Genomic DNA, 15,580 nt, shown 5'->3' with positions numbered 1-15,580 from the left:
ATGATTGGTTGAATCCAGAACATACATTTTTGGTTCATATTGATACAATTTGGTTCAAATTAAAGTATCTTAAGTCTGTGTATTTACGTGCGGTCAGAGGGTACAGGAAGTAATATTTGTAAAGAGTGACAGTGTGGTCACTGCAGTCGTTTCTTTGGGAATTCCTAAAAAGCATCAGACTCAAAGCTGTATAGGTTTGGGGCTAGACTCGCTAAGGCATAACTTATTCACAGAGTGCTGCCCTGTGTGCCACAGTGGTGGTTTCTAGGGGTTGGCTCTCTGGGTTAATTTCCCATGAGGTGAAAAAGAGACAGTGTACCATCATGCCTCTGTGCTCTCCGAACCAGAACTGGACATAAAAAAAGTAGGACAGAGAGAAATGAAGATTGTTCTTTATTATGCAAGACCACCCCTAATTTTCTATGATTTTCTCCGCTTGCTCTTAGCTTGGAGAGATCAGTAACTGGTCTTTGTGCCCAGTGGAGAGCTGTTCCCTGGAACAGAGGCCTCATTGTTAGCAGATGTAATGCTGCATGGAAAGGAACAGGTTTCAGCAAACAGCATTTCTACTGCCAGATGCTGCACTCATTTTATACACTAGGTAAGTCAACTCCAGACATGGAAGAATCTGGAGAATTTTAAATGGAACCCAAAGAATACCTTTATATATATATTTTTTTTTTACACAGATGGCATGTTCAGTTAATGACAAACAGTTTAAGGTTTAGGTTTTAGGTGCGTCTCCAGATTAATGTGTTTCTGTGGTATACTAATGAAGTTTCATAATTGGTTGACTAGATATATTCATATATGAGCAGCTTCCTGCTAATACTTCCATAGTACATATTTCTAGTTGACACCAGTGCTGGTGTGTGACACAGCAGCGCAACACCCACCACAAGCTCCCCAGCTTTCAGTTTTAAAATTAATTTAAACATTTTCTGAACCACATTTTCTACCAGCCAGAGAGTTTTTTTTAAACTGTCACCCTAGATGTGCTCTTGGAGGGTTTCAAGCCCAGATTTCTGCAAAGCTTCTTTGTGACAATGCCCTTCATAAAAAATGCTGTACAAATAAAATTGAATTTAATGTACACTTTTACTATTAAAAAGGAATTGATTGGCAAGATTTCTCCATCTTTTCTATCTTATATTAGGCAGATAATTTGCTGTATCATGCTCTGTGTTGTATTGCCATCTATAGACACATTCTTTTTAAGCTTTTGGTGAATTTCTACTTTAAAGCCATTTATTCATCCAATTGGCCAGCTGCCCTGCTGTGCTCACACACTGCCCTGGGGTACAGAGCCTAGGTTGGGCAGGGGAATAGGAAAGTGGCCTGCTCCACAAGGCCAAAGAGACTGGAAGCAGTGTTGCTTCCACAGGCCACACCCACCACTGGGATCTTGTGGATCTCAGACATGGCGTGTCATAATTGCTGAAGAACAGGAAAAAAGAAGAAGGAAATGAGAGGGAGGGAGAGAGAGAGAGGAGGGTGTGGTAGTGCATTCCCCTGCGGCAGTATGGAGAGGCTTGGCAGTAGCTGGTAATTAGGAGAGACTTGGTATGTTGATACCCAGGGACCCCAGTACAGTGCAACACCGTTTCTACTGAGTCACTCTGTCTCCTGTCTCTTTTGTTCTCTCCATTTCTCTTTCCCTCCCCCTCTATACCCTGCTGTGCTGTAGTTGCACTGTGCCATATTCTGCTGTGCTGTAGTCAGCTTTGCTGTAGTTGTAGCTGAGCTTTTTTTGAATGTGCAAAGTTGTAGCTGTGCTGTAGCTATAGCTGTGCTGTATTTATACTGTGCTGCCCTGTGGCTGTACTATGCTGTGCTATACTGTGCTGTAGCTGTACTGTGGAATAGCTGTGTGATATAAGTAACTGTGCTGTGCCATTCTATCCTGTTGTGCTCTAGTTGTATCTTGCTGTGCAAATATCTCTTCAAAACCCTAAACCTAACCTTACCTCAGCTACTCAGTAGTTCCTCACTGCCCTGCATTTTAGCCAAAGGAGAGAGGGAGAGTGATGGAAGAAGACAGCGTAAGAGAGGGAAAAGGAAAGTGAGGGAGGGAAAGAATGCAGTGAGGCTTGGGGGCTGGTGTGGAGGTGGGGGGGGGGGGGGCGTCAGTGGGGGGGTTGAGAGAATGTGGAATGAGTCCCAGGGGAGGGGCCAAATTCTGGAAGTAAACATGAAACAGCGTGTGTGTGTGCGTGCGTGTGTGCATAGGGGTGATTTTGTATAGGCTCACTCTCCTCTGCCAATGAACTGCTGTTATGGGAGACCCTGCAGGAGCAGGGCTTACCCAGGCAGGGGAAACAGGGGTAGGTACAATCAGGCATCACAGTTCAGCTCTGATCTATCATTGTGTCAGGCCGGTTTTATTTTTAGGTCTGCACTCGGAAGAAATGAGGTACTCTGGGAAATATGTACAGCAACTGCCATGAAAGAGATTCCCCACACAAACCAGCTTTCATAAAATCAGATTTCAAACCATTTATCATAAAAACATATTCTAAACCAGCTCTCATAAAACCTGATTCCCCACAGAATCCAATTGTTCTGAATAGACACAAACCAGCTCTCCTAAAATCTGAGTCCAAACCAGCTCACCTAAAATCTGATTTCAAACCAGTTCTCCTAAATTCATATTCAAAACCAGCTCACCTAAAATCTGATTTCAAACCAGTTCTCCTAAATTCAGATTCCAAACCAGCTCACCTAAAATCTGATTTCAAACCAGCTATCCTAAATTCATATTCCAAACCAGCTCACCTAAAATCTGATTTCAAACCAGCTATCCTAAATTCAGATTCCAAACCAGCTCTCCTAAAATCTGATTACAAACCAGCTCTCCTAAAATTTGATTCCCCACACAAAAGATAATAGGTCTGCATTAGGAGCACTGAGGTACTAATGGGAAATGTGTAAAGCAAATATCATGCAAGAGATTCCCCACACAAACCATCTCTCCTAAAATGTGATTTCAACTAGCTCTCCTAAAACAGATTCCTCACACAATCCAACTCTCTAAAATCTGATTCCCCACAGAGTCCAGCTCTCTAAAATCTGATTCCCCACACTGTCCAGTTCTCTAAAATCAGATTCCCCACACAAATAGCCATATGGGGGCTTCTTGGGTGCTCGTGCTCACTCTACTTCTACATCTACACTGAGGAAAAGCAGAGCCTTCGATCAGAATTCAAAAATATATTCCTTGATCACCCTTAAAGGCTGTTCAGTATTGATTTACTCCAGTGCAGTGAAATGGAGTAGTAAGGTTTCATGTGCCGTGCACAGTTCCGGTGTGTTCCGTCAGCATTTTTTCTTTCTTTGTTCGTGGTATGATTTCTTCAGATATAAACAGAAGTTGTAGCTCTGTCCAATAATGGTGGAGATGTGGGACAGCTTGCCTGGTTTGCAGGGACAGTGAATAGCTGATTTCACAGGTTTGTAGGGGAGGTAGATGAGTAGAGCTGTGATGGCTGTAATGAGTTCAGCAGTGAGGCTGTCTCCACCTAGTGTGGAAAGACTACAGAAGAAACAGGTGTTTCTGGACACTGCTCAGAACACAGGGGCCCAGAGTCAGGGGGCTTCAGTGTCAGAAGGGAGCACAGGCTCATCAGCGTTTGATGGCTGTGAGGGCTTGTCTGAGCACACCCTTTACACACCCTTTACAGCTCCATTAGCTCAGTATGTGCCTGATGTACTGCTTTGCTTCACTGGTTCAAGGCCAAAGGTGTAATTAACCTTTGACCCAGTTTCCCTCCCAGCCAAGGAGGAGGGGAGGTTGTTAATTACAGATTTAACCTCCCTGCACTGAGGTAGAGACAATGACCTAATTAATCACTGTGCTACTCTCCACTCGCCCACATGTACCATAAACGGGGTCACACCGGGATACCTTTCACCCCGGGACCCTTTACTGAGTGAGATGGCTGTGCCACTGAGACCGTATTCCCTCTACCTGCGGTTTGGCGTGGTGGCTCCTCCAGGCCACAAGGAGGCCCCTTTCCTTCCTTCCGAAAGATTAGTTCCTTTACAGCTTATTTGCATATCTCATAAATACCTTCTATTGGATATGAGATGCTGAACTCTGACGAATTAAACATGGTGTGGCTGTTGAACTGTGAGTACAGTGCATCATCCATCTCCTTTAACAATGCCAGCACTGTATTAGCAGCCATTTACCAGCCTGTACACATAATCATTTTGTTTGTGTTTTGCCCTAATTTCAGTGACCCTGAATGGGTCTGGGTTCTGTTGGGATGGTGCTGTCCTGAGGCTGCATGGTGTTCGTAGGGGTTAGTGACCTGATCCTCAGAACCAGCTGAGTCGGACTACTCTTCTACGGATGCAGCTCTTGGCATTTTTGGGTCTTGTAATGAAATGAATGGGGGTCTCTTCATTGTTTTGTGTTTTCCTGTATGTAGAGGATAATTTTTATTGAAATGTGTTTCAGTTGGGTATTTGTCCAAATTTACAAAATTCTTGCTTTGTAAGCAGGTCCCATACTTTGGTGCCATATTGTGTAATTGGTTTAATTATTGATTTGAATTTTTTGAGCCAAATTGTAATTGGTGTATCAATTTTAATTTTATTTTTAATTGCCTAAAATGCTCTGTGGTTTCTCTTTCAGTTAATTCATCTAGGCTAAAGCTCCCTGTGGAGCTAATCTTTAGGTATGTGTAACCTGTAGTGTATTCCATATTTATGTCCCAATTGTAAAGTTATATCTGAGACCATGAAATCTTGTTTTTTTTGTTTTCTTTGGAAAATTGTTGTTTTGGCTGTCTTTCAGAAATACTCCAGGAAGTCTGGATTCAGCTGCATAATCTCTACTCCACGTGCTTTCACATGCTCTTCTTCTCACTCTTTAATTTTTTGGTTATTTCATTTTCTTTCTCTTTCTCTTTCATTCTCCTTCTTGCACTTATGATGGCAATTTTCTTTAGGTTTACATAATTCTCCTACTTTTAAGTAAGTTATGTATGAATGGCTACTAGGCTACTATTGGCTGTGACCCTAATAACTTACTAGTTGATCTTTACATAAACCTGTTTATATGCTCTTGTGTAAGTCAGTCTGGATAAGAGTGTCCACTAAATGCCTAAATGTACATTTATTTTTAAATAAATCATTTAGCTATAGTTTTATATAAGTATAATGTCACTTAGGTTATCACCTATGCCTGTTTTAATTCTTACGGTATTATTACATTTTTCCTTCCTGATGTGGTGGCCTGCAAGCCCTGAATGCTACTGTGTCTCTGTGGTGCCATTGGTTAAATGGGTCATTCCCACAGTAGTGAGGGCATGCCCTTCGGGCAGGGAGTCAAAATGAAGTTGTTAATGCTCTGATGATGATCTGCACACAGATGGAATTGTACAGAAAGTGGGTTATGACCAGGCCATGCAGGCCATGTTCTGAGCATTATTTGCTATAATAGGATCTTGACCTTGAGTTTCACACCCAGCTGCCCAGACCTGAGAGTCCACTCGCACTGCTGCTGTGTGAGAGACCTATAATTCTGAATGAGCCTGTGAAGGAGGAGGTGCAGGGAGTGGGCCTTCGCTGCCCACTGCTGCTCCTTGTGGGGCTGCTGCTCTGAGCTGCACATGGTTAAACGTGCCACCAATGGTAAACAGTTGGTCCTGTGAATTGGCAGGCATGTGCAGCTGAGGTTTATAAATATACAAATGTGTGGATTTCCTGGTATATTGCATGTCACTCAATTAGGGGCCAGTTTGAATGAGTAAATGTACGTTGTTCTCATGGGTCTGGCTGTTAGCTGGGATATGTTTCACCAAGCCATTCCAGGTCAGTGCCTAATCTTGTGATACATGGATGGATGGGGAGGGTGGAACCCGTTATTTCATGGACATAATCAAATTTAAACTGTGAATGATTGCTCATTTGGCATGTGTATGTTCATATTTGTGTACACGTGCTTGCGCATGTATGCACGTTTTGCATGCATGCACGCATGCATGTGCAAATGTATGTATATGTGTGGTGTGTTTGCTTGCTTGTGCTGCAGTTGTGCTCTGAGTGTGTGTGCATGTGTGAGTAGGTGTGCCGTTGCCGTGCTCTCTAAGACTGCAGTAATGGCTCTGAGGAGTGGTGGGAGGGAAGAAAGGAAAGTTTATTCATCTCATTTCTCATTTCTGCTCAAGAGTCATTCAGTGTGAAACAAGCACTGTAGCTGGAAAATACTGGTCTCACTGCCAGTCTCAAAATATATGCTAAGTTAAAAAAAAGTATTGTGGTTCATAAATTTAGCAGGGCTAAGATAGGGGGCCTCATTGTATGTATGAAATACAAACTCAGGCTCTGATGGTGGGAGTTAGACGCCAGCCTGAGGTGACCCTGTGTAGGCGCAGACGCTATTATTCACCCAGCGGGTCTCTCACCGCTGTGGATTTCAAAATGGGAGAATAAATTTGAGGTAAAAAAAAAACATGGTTCAGTGCCAAGCTCACAGCATTGGTTTGTTTTGTTGATAGCACCGCCCACTATGTGGTTCATGAAGTCTCATTCTTCCATAATATAACAATGTGTACTTATGTAGCTGTGTGTACTGTGTGTTCACTAGACATAGTACAGCAAACTAATAACCTCCATGTGTGGGGATTTGACTGTTTTATATGCTGTGTGTGTATACTGTACTGCTGCTCGTCTTGCTACATCTCTCTTGCAAAAGGGATGTTAATCTCAATCACGTGGTTCAATTAATAAAATAAAAATGTTTTTGTTATGCAACCTTTTAATCTGTCCAGAGTATGAACAAGCCACCAAACAGATGCTGCAGGGTTTACGTGTGAAATAAATACTTATGTTTTTGCTGTGTGCAGACCTTTGGTAAGTAATAATATTAATCTTTCAGTTACTTTTAGACAGCGAGTCAGCAGTACCCAACTGAAGAAAGAAAATGATAGTTTTTTTTGTGTTTGACACAGCATGACCTTTGCATGTTGACCTTAAACATTGTCTTAACCGGAAACATTGAGCTATGATTTGAAGATGTGAGTTTTGTGAGTCTGCTTTCCTGATTGTGGAAGGTTGCTCCACCTTTGGGGAATGAGAGTAGAGGAGAGCCAGAGTCTTGAGGAGCAGCTGCTGGGATGGGACAGCCGGCTGGCAGGTGGATGCTGAACAGACAGGCCTAATTTGGAGTGTACAGTGTGATCATTGTCTGAATATAGGATGGGGCAGTTCCATTTGCAGGTTAGTATGCCAATGTGAGAGATCTGAATTGAATGCAGGCAGCCACTACAAGGCAGTGAAAGTTGTTCAAAAGTGGGTTGTAAATTTTGGCAGGTTGAAGACCAGGTGAGCAGCAGCAGTCTGGACCAGTTGTAGTGGCCTGATAGCACAGGCTGGTAGTCTGGCCAGCAAAGCATTACAATAGTCCAGACAATAGTCCAGATTACAAGGGCTCATACAAGTAGCTGCGTTGCCTCTTGCATGAGGATGGGGAGGATTCTCCTGATGTGATCCTCCTGAGGTGGTTGCTGCAATGAGTTCATAGAAGCTCAGTAGGTCACATCAAGTCTCTTAGCTGAGTGGGAGGGAGAAAGGAATTGAACTAATCAATCTGCGGGGAACCCTTTGCTGAGAGGAACAGGACTTATATCTGGGCCAGTTTGAGCTTCAGTTGGTGGGTGGACATCCAGGCCACAATGGCAACCAGTCATGCAGGGATACATGCCCAGTCTCTGAGGGAGAACATGAGATAAACCGAGGACTGACGGAGGAGAGATGGGTTATAATGAGCCTGTATGGTGCCCTCAGCTCACCCCTGTCACTGTGCAGATATGCAATTCTGATACTCATTTGCATCCTATCAGTAACAGCAAGTTATCAGGCTTCTTCTCTTCTTCTATAGTCATTTATACACTTACAGGCTCAAAACCCATATGTCGCAGAGGATTCCCACGATTAATAATTGGTATACCCGGACCCTGTACTGTATGTGCGGATTTGTGACTTGTGTATACAAAATATTGTATATATGAATAAAAGAACGGCTATTATGGAAAATAAGATAATTTTTCCTTAAATGGCAGTTGTTTGTGGAAGACCAGGTATCATATTCACCACACTCTGCCTAATTTAGTAAATACAAGGTAAGCTCTTTCCATCTGTGTTTCAGATTTCTCAGTGTAGGTACAAGGCTTCACAGAAATACTCAATTCAGGACTGTATGGAGAGCAGAGCCACACACAGCACGGGAGGTTTCTCTGCATGTATATGCATATATGGGAGCAGCACTGATGAAGGCATGAAGGCAAAATGCTTTCTTTTTGCACTTTCTTGTATCATCCAAGTTTGCTAGTAAACTCAGATGAATTTTTCTCTCTTTGTCTTCTTGGATTTTTAATGGTTTGAGTGGGAGCACCTTTTGTAACCTATTTAGCTATTTTAGTTTTTGCACTGACCAGCTACATGTGACTCATTTCCTACGCACAGACTCTCATCTCACCATTTCAAACTCAATGATCTGGCCATGAGGTGCACAGCACCACTGGCTGGAATTGAGCTTATTCGTCATGTTAGGTGATTGAAAATCAACCAACAGTAGATTAGGCTGATGCTTCAGTACAGAAGACCTGCGAGCTCTGCACCTTGGGGTCAAACATTTGATGGGCGCTGCAGCTGTGTCTGTCGAAAAGTTTGACCTGCCTACAGTCTACCATAGTGTCAAGTATTCTCAATAATTGCTAGTAATTAATTATAATGTATGCGTGAATTCCGACTGTGAAGCAATGTACCTGAGAAAATGTAGGAAGTGGGAGTATCAAGGTGAGCAGGGAAGCAAGGTGTGCTTACACAAAGCCATCACCAGGGAAAGGGCTGATAGGTTGGGCAAGCAGAGCCTAAGCTGCCAGTGCCCAGCGTGAACTTCCAGTGCCCAGTATGAGCTGTCAGTGCCCAGCCCGGTGTGATGTATGATGTGGGCCTGATGCTGGCTCTGGGTTGAGACACATCTCCGCTGACACGTCATTCTCACAATGTTTTCACAAGGTTGTGGCAGCAGGATAACATAGTTAGGATGTCACATAAAATGTTGGCCTGCCCCCTGGCCATGCTCCTGGAGATTAATGCTGAGGCGATTCCAGGAGAGTGTCTTTCAGGCCAAGCCCCTGCAGGAGACAGAGAGCCGCTGTTCTGCTGATGGATGAGGGTTAAAGGGGGAGAACAGGCTGGGGACCCATGAAGCAGTCAGCTAGGGGCAGCCTTCCTGACACACACACACACACACAGGCACACACACACTCTTTCACCCACACACACGCAGACACACACACTCTTTCACACACACACACACACACCACACTATTTCTCTGCAAATGAGATTCATTGTTAGCCACGGCTGTCTGTCCTTTGTATTGTTATAATTTTATAAAGAACAAAAAACCTCATATTTATATGTCTTACTCCTGCTGCAATGCTTTATCTAATAAAGTAAATATAACAAGTATGAAACCCACTTCTGTCCTATTCCTGTTCTGAGGGTGTCTCATCCACACTGAGACAGTCTGAGCTGAGGGTTGGAGAGGTTGTGTGTGATGAGTGGTCCTTGTGTGCGTGTGTGTGAGTGTGCGTGGGAGAACAGGACCGCACAGCTCTGACCTGCTAGGGTCCCTTTGAGAATACCACCCAGCTCAAAGCTTGAGTAAGGTACAGGTAAAGCCTGAATTTGGACAGACAGAGACAGAAGGACGGGATACTCATAGTTTGCTTCCCTCCTAGTCCATACACGGCACTAGCTTTGCTCTCACTTTGCTTGCTCATCTTATGTGTTCATCTCTTCGGGCTTTTAAATAATTATTTTAAAAGGTTTTTAAAAAAAATCTTTTTCATCCACACTCATTAAAAGGTCTAGCACGAATGTTCCCAGAATGCACTGCGGAATAACACTTGGCACAAACACCTTAAATAAACTTGACCTTTAGCCCCACTATGCTGTCATCCCTTGTTGGAGTGTTAACACACAACAAGTAACTTTACTGAACTATAACTTCACAATAAGTGTCAATGTTCAACACTGCGCACAACTCAATTACTGATCTTGCATTGACACTTGTACCCACGCAAACAGTACAGTAGGCGTACATGTGTGCATATGAAACACAGATGTAGGGAAACAACTATCATTTCTTTGCCCAAATACAAGGGAAGACAAGAGAGTGTGTATTATTTCACTTTCAGATAAATATCATGGTTGCTTTTCAATATATGCAGACAACAATTGGTGAAGCAAAATGGTAGAAACAACTGTGATGAATTTTGTTGAATTCCGCAGAAACCGCTGGGGTATACGATGATAGGATGGGTTCGTGCAAAGGATTAGAAGGCAAACAAACACTTTAATCCCCCAAGTTTCCCCGTGTGCTTACGCATCACAGTGAACCACAAACACGTCACAACCCCCACCCACATTGCTCCTGCCTCAGTTCCATTTGGAAATTTACAATGGCTTGCCAGTATCATTGTTCATAATTCTGCCAGCAATGGGCTGTGTGGCTTTCGCTTTGTTGCGTTTTAGGCCTATCGTGTTGCCACCTCCCTCTGTTGGTGTGCAATGTGACATTTTGCCGCTTCTGAAGAACGAAGGGGAAGGCCACAGCTCCCATCTCCCGCGCATCACAGGCGAAGCATTTTCATTGCATGTCTTTTCTAGCGTATTGTAATGTTCATTTCGATATTTCTATAAACACGTCTAAATAGATTTCCTCAAGCAAATAGTGCTGCCGCAATGACAATTACGTGACAATGCCATCTCCGCACACGTGTCAGCAACATAACAGACGCGCTCCTTCACTGTGGTCCACCGGCACTGTTTTCGACACTGCGCACGTCACTCACAAATTAATTGCTGTTTTGATGGATTCTGTAGTATTCTCTGAGTGTTTGAGTATTTCCTAGCATATGCAGGTCAGCTCCCTCTTTCTTTCTCAACAGTTGGAACATAATACGAGGGATGTTCTCTTCAGAACCTGTTGCTTTCACTCCTCGCTCCTTCAACACTTCAAGTTTTTGGGAGATTTTAGGAGTGTAGTGACCATAATTGGTTCTTTCATGTCAAACAGCTGGACTGAGAGCGTTCCTGGGTTTGGTATGAGGATTAAAGATGACCACGAGGGATCTTAATGATCTCCACTAGTATTCATCCAGAGAGAAGGCCCAGGCTAATGACAAATTAGTTTAAACATAAACTTAAAACAAAATCATGAAATACATTCTTAATATTGGTGAACAGCTAAATATTAAGTTTAACCATTTCTAAAACAGTATTTCAAATGAAATAAAATGCATAAATAAGACAACACAGGGGGTTTATGTGTCAGTCGGTGTACATGTGTGGTGCGAGTAAATATGTGCATGTGTGTAGTCGTTGTCCATTGTGTGTGTGAGTGAATGTGTGCATGTGTGTCAATGAATGTGTGAGAGATAGTGAATGTGTGTTAGTGTATGTGTTTGAGTAAATGTGCGTGTGCTGGCATGTGCATGTGAGTCAGACGGTACGTGCGTGTGTTTCAGGGGCATGCTCAGTCCCACACCCCAGGAAAGAGAGGGGCATTCCATTGTTGCAGTGGCTCTGCAGGCCATCGAATGCTGTGCCCCTGTGAATCTCACAAAAGAGAGTGTCTGCAGTATTACTGACAGGCAGCTGCTGTGGGCTTGAATGCTCCTGTTTCATGGCTACTAACAGAGGGTGGGGATGACCCTGTGTTGTTTGGAGGACGGAGTGTGGCACAGTGGGTAAGAACTCCTAACGAAGGTCGCAGTCGATTCCGGGTAAGGACACTGCCTGTGCTTGAGCAGGTACTTAACTGCATTGTGATATATCAGCTGTAAAAGATACAATGTAAGATGCTAGTAATTGTGTAAGTGCTCTGATAAGAGGTGCTAAATGCTGTAATGTATGTGTAATGTTTGTTTACCTTACAGCACTCAGCTTTAAATAAAGGGAATGGATGGGTGGAGGAATCAGGTGAGGATATGAGAAAGCTCAGATTACTGGGTGCAATTATATGTAGATCTGCCATTTGTGTGCCTTTAGCATCCAGGACTGAGTGAAGAATTTACTGCTGAATCGTGGGTGGTGGTAGGGTGTATGTACCTTGGACTCCCCAAGGTGGTTTATGCATATAAATATTGTTAGTCTCTCCGAACTGAACCATCTCCCCAAACTGAACCAATAAGATTTGTGAGTATTACTGGAAGTAACTAAGAACTAGCTAACCAACAATCAGCTAGCACAGCCTGCAACAGGCACCACATCTCCTACATTTGCGTGTGTGCGCGCGCACACACACACACACACACACACACAATAAATTAGCCTTATTGGACTATTTCCATTCTTTAGACAACATTGCTTGATTTTTTCAAGTTAAAATAAGAAAAAGACGTTCTGTATTATTGCTGCAGAAACAGTGCACAGTTTAAATGGCTTTATTATATTTCAGTATCACCCCTTTTTATTTAATTCTGAAACAACTACTGGTGTCTATAACAAACATTTTAAAATATCACAATTTTCCTGTAATTCAATATAACAGTATTCGATTTGGCAGTTTATTATTTTTTGCAAATTACAGGCAGTTAAATGTAGCTAGAATATTTGTAGATCTGCAGGGTTAGGAAAAACATAAAATCGTGCATTGTTTCGTGCTTTTAATTAAATAATAGTGATATTAGTATCATCAATTTCCAGTAACGACAACATTCTTTCTCGTTTTGATATAATTACACATTTTCCGGCACTGACTGCAAGCATTTCATATATTCAGTGGCACACGTTGCACAGACCTGACCTAGAATTGCGACTTAGAATTTGGGTTAAACCAACACACAGAACTAGACAGGGGAGACACGAGGATCGTTAGATGGTATGTGTGTTGCAGAAAGAACCCGTGTATTCAAAACAAAACGAATTCCTAATTATTTTCACGTAGTTGAATAATGCTTTGGCTTTATTTGTGCCCAGTTCTCATTGTGGCACCGAGACATTTTGGGTGATTATACTCTGCGGAGGTATTACTGTTATGAACTCCGAGGCACATTGCATGATTCTTCCTTCATGAAAGCGCGATCGTTCCTCCCTCTTCACAACTACCTAGTACCTACCCCCTACTTACCCTAGCAGCGAAGTAGCTGCTGTACTTCGTTAAGGAACAAGGGAAAGCTTCTCTGACGGATATTTGAAGAATTCAGTGGTAGTCTACCCCGGTGTACTGATTTTCTGTTGTACCAAAAGCAGGGGAGAAAGGATATAGGGCACTGTTTTTTGAAAGTACTCTGTCCCGTGGAAATACTGCTGTCTTGGTTAATGTAAATGACATCAATGAAACTAGAAAAAAAGCACTGCTTTTCATGGACAGAGAACGTATGTGTCAAATTGGTAATTCGTTTCTACATTTAAATTAAGATGACTGAGAAACTGCACACAAATCACAGTAGGCCTATGTGAAATTAAGCATAGCACTGTCAATCCTTCACCAGGAGATACATGATATTAGCCTACCGTACCAAGCAAAAGTGGCATATGAGGTACGTGTTTACCTACAATTAAATGCTGGAGAATTGAACACAGGCTTTTAAAATGTACAGCTTGCAGACCTACACGATTTTGCCGTTGTGTTCTGCCACAGTGAATCGGCATCGCTTTCGTTCCCCAATTCTTTTGAGTTTTTGTCAATGCTGTTTAATCTTTGGCTGAGCTTACTGCTGAAACGCTCCCCTCCCCCCAAGCTTTGGCGAAACAGGAACAACTTCTCTGAAAGAACGGGAAAAAAAGTTGCACACGTTTGAAACGTCTTGGAGATTTTTTTGGCCGTTTGGTGTAGGCTAACCTATCCTGGTAAAGCGCAGAGATTTTATTGTGGATTGCCACTGGTGAAAATTATAGTAAATGATCCGTATCATACTGCCCTTCTTGTGTTTATTTTACTGCAGGTTTTATTATCCTCAAGATTATAATTGTGCGAAAGGTGTCGTTTGCGGAATAAGCACATCTTTCTAAAAAAAAGATAGGATGGAATTTGTGATGCTAAGATTGCTCATCTGCACCTAAGATCTTTTTGTGGCAATGGAAAATATTCCACGCGCAATGCGGAGTTTATTTATTTGGCACAAATGGGTAAGTTTTGTCTATAGAGTACATCCACTTTCTGCTATCCCTGACGCTTACTGGCCGGCAGTAAACACGCTTGGCCTTGCTGCCTGGGACGGCAGCCATTTATTCTTAAAATTACACTGTTTAGAATATTTCACGATGTGGCTATTTGAATCCGTACGCTGTACCAAAAAATCTTAGTCTTCAACATGATATCTAAAACAGATGTAAGTCTTTGAAGGGGAAATGTTGATTGCTTGAGCCATGTTTCCAGTGACTCCCGACTACCAAATGTTTGTAAGGATATGCAAGGGAAAGCCATTATCTTTGCGCATAAGGCAGCAGTTTTACATTCGTGTTTATAAATTAGGCTAATTCATTTATTTTTATTTATTTACTTTATCAGAATCAACATTTGCATTGAATGCTCCGTGTCTTTTGTTTCTTCCTTGTTTTTAAACATTGTTGTGTTTGTACACGTGAGTGGAAGCAATGCAACACACTTCTACTGAATCGGAAACTTTTGTTGAGGGGGATTGTTTTGTTTTGTTGTAGCTTTTCAGTTTCACTAACCATTGAATTGTTCTGGCAGTTTTTCTCTGAGCACCACAGTTATATGAAGCTGATGGAACAATTAATGGTCGTATTCTGTTACAGTATGTGCAACTTAAAGTTGGTGAAGTTCGATTTTGGCTAGTTATTAAAGCAAAGCAAGAATAAACAGCGAAGGCGAAAAGAGAATTGTAAAGGGTTAACATGTTGCAATACTGTTCGTCTTGAGTGCAAATAGGCTATAGTAGGACATTTGCTGTTTAAAAAAAAAAAAAAAAGTCATGTCGAGGTGAAGACGTCGTGGTCATAGAGTTTCACCGTTTAATTAATTTGATATACGAACGTATTGCCCACTGTAGCCATACACTATTGTTTGTTGTTTTAACCGTCTGCGTTGAACTTGTCTAACAAGGCATTTGGAAATGAGTTAATTTACAAAGCAAGTCTTTGAGTCTTCATGCATTTGCCTCAATTGTTTACTTTAGGGGAAAACCCGTCGAAGAAACAAAAACCAATATAATCATAGTTTAAGGTCAGTTTCTAAACGAGTAGCCTATATACTAACAGAAAGCCATTTTGTCACCCTTTTTTACTGAAAGTACAATTTCCTTTGGAAACGACTCCTGCAAATAATTGTTAAAATTTAAAAATCCCACATCCTTGTTCGATAACCACCTTAGCCAACCCTAAAAACGAATTAGATCTAATTATGTTGGGGAACCAGCATATCTTACAAATGTAGGCTCTATTTGGTGACTATTTGATTAGCTGTGTGATTAATCTTGACATTATGGTTTGAGAGGAGGGTGTTCTTTAGATGTTGAACCAGTAGCGACATTTGCAGGTAATGGTTAAACTTCTGCCACCCTGGTCTTGCAGATCCGTTCCTCTTTGAAACCA

General features: G+C 42.2%; 1 protein-coding gene across 11 annotated transcripts in view; it reads left to right on the top strand.

Annotated features, from left to right (window-relative positions):
- The window catches only part of LOC135241391 (B-cell CLL/lymphoma 9 protein-like), a 58,645-nt gene that overhangs the window by 17,540 nt on the left and 25,525 nt on the right, over positions 1-15,580 (top strand). Inside the window, exons 1-2 of one of the 11 annotated variants that reach the window (XM_064311720.1) lie at positions 13,631-13,873; positions 13,969-14,152. The exons of 5 other annotated variants lie outside the window; for them this stretch is intronic. The gene's annotated coding sequence lies outside the window, so the exon portion shown is untranslated. 5 more of the 11 variants (XM_064311721.1, XM_064311728.1, XM_064311725.1 and 2 more) reach the window with 5 other exon arrangements.

Source organism: Anguilla rostrata, chromosome 15 (assembly GCF_018555375.3).
Source record: "Anguilla rostrata isolate EN2019 chromosome 15, ASM1855537v3, whole genome shotgun sequence".
Classification (NCBI taxonomy): Eukaryota; Metazoa; Chordata; class Actinopteri; order Anguilliformes; family Anguillidae; genus Anguilla; species Anguilla rostrata.
Note: the sequence above shows the minus strand (reverse complement) of the source record. Positions and strands in the feature narration are given on the sequence as shown.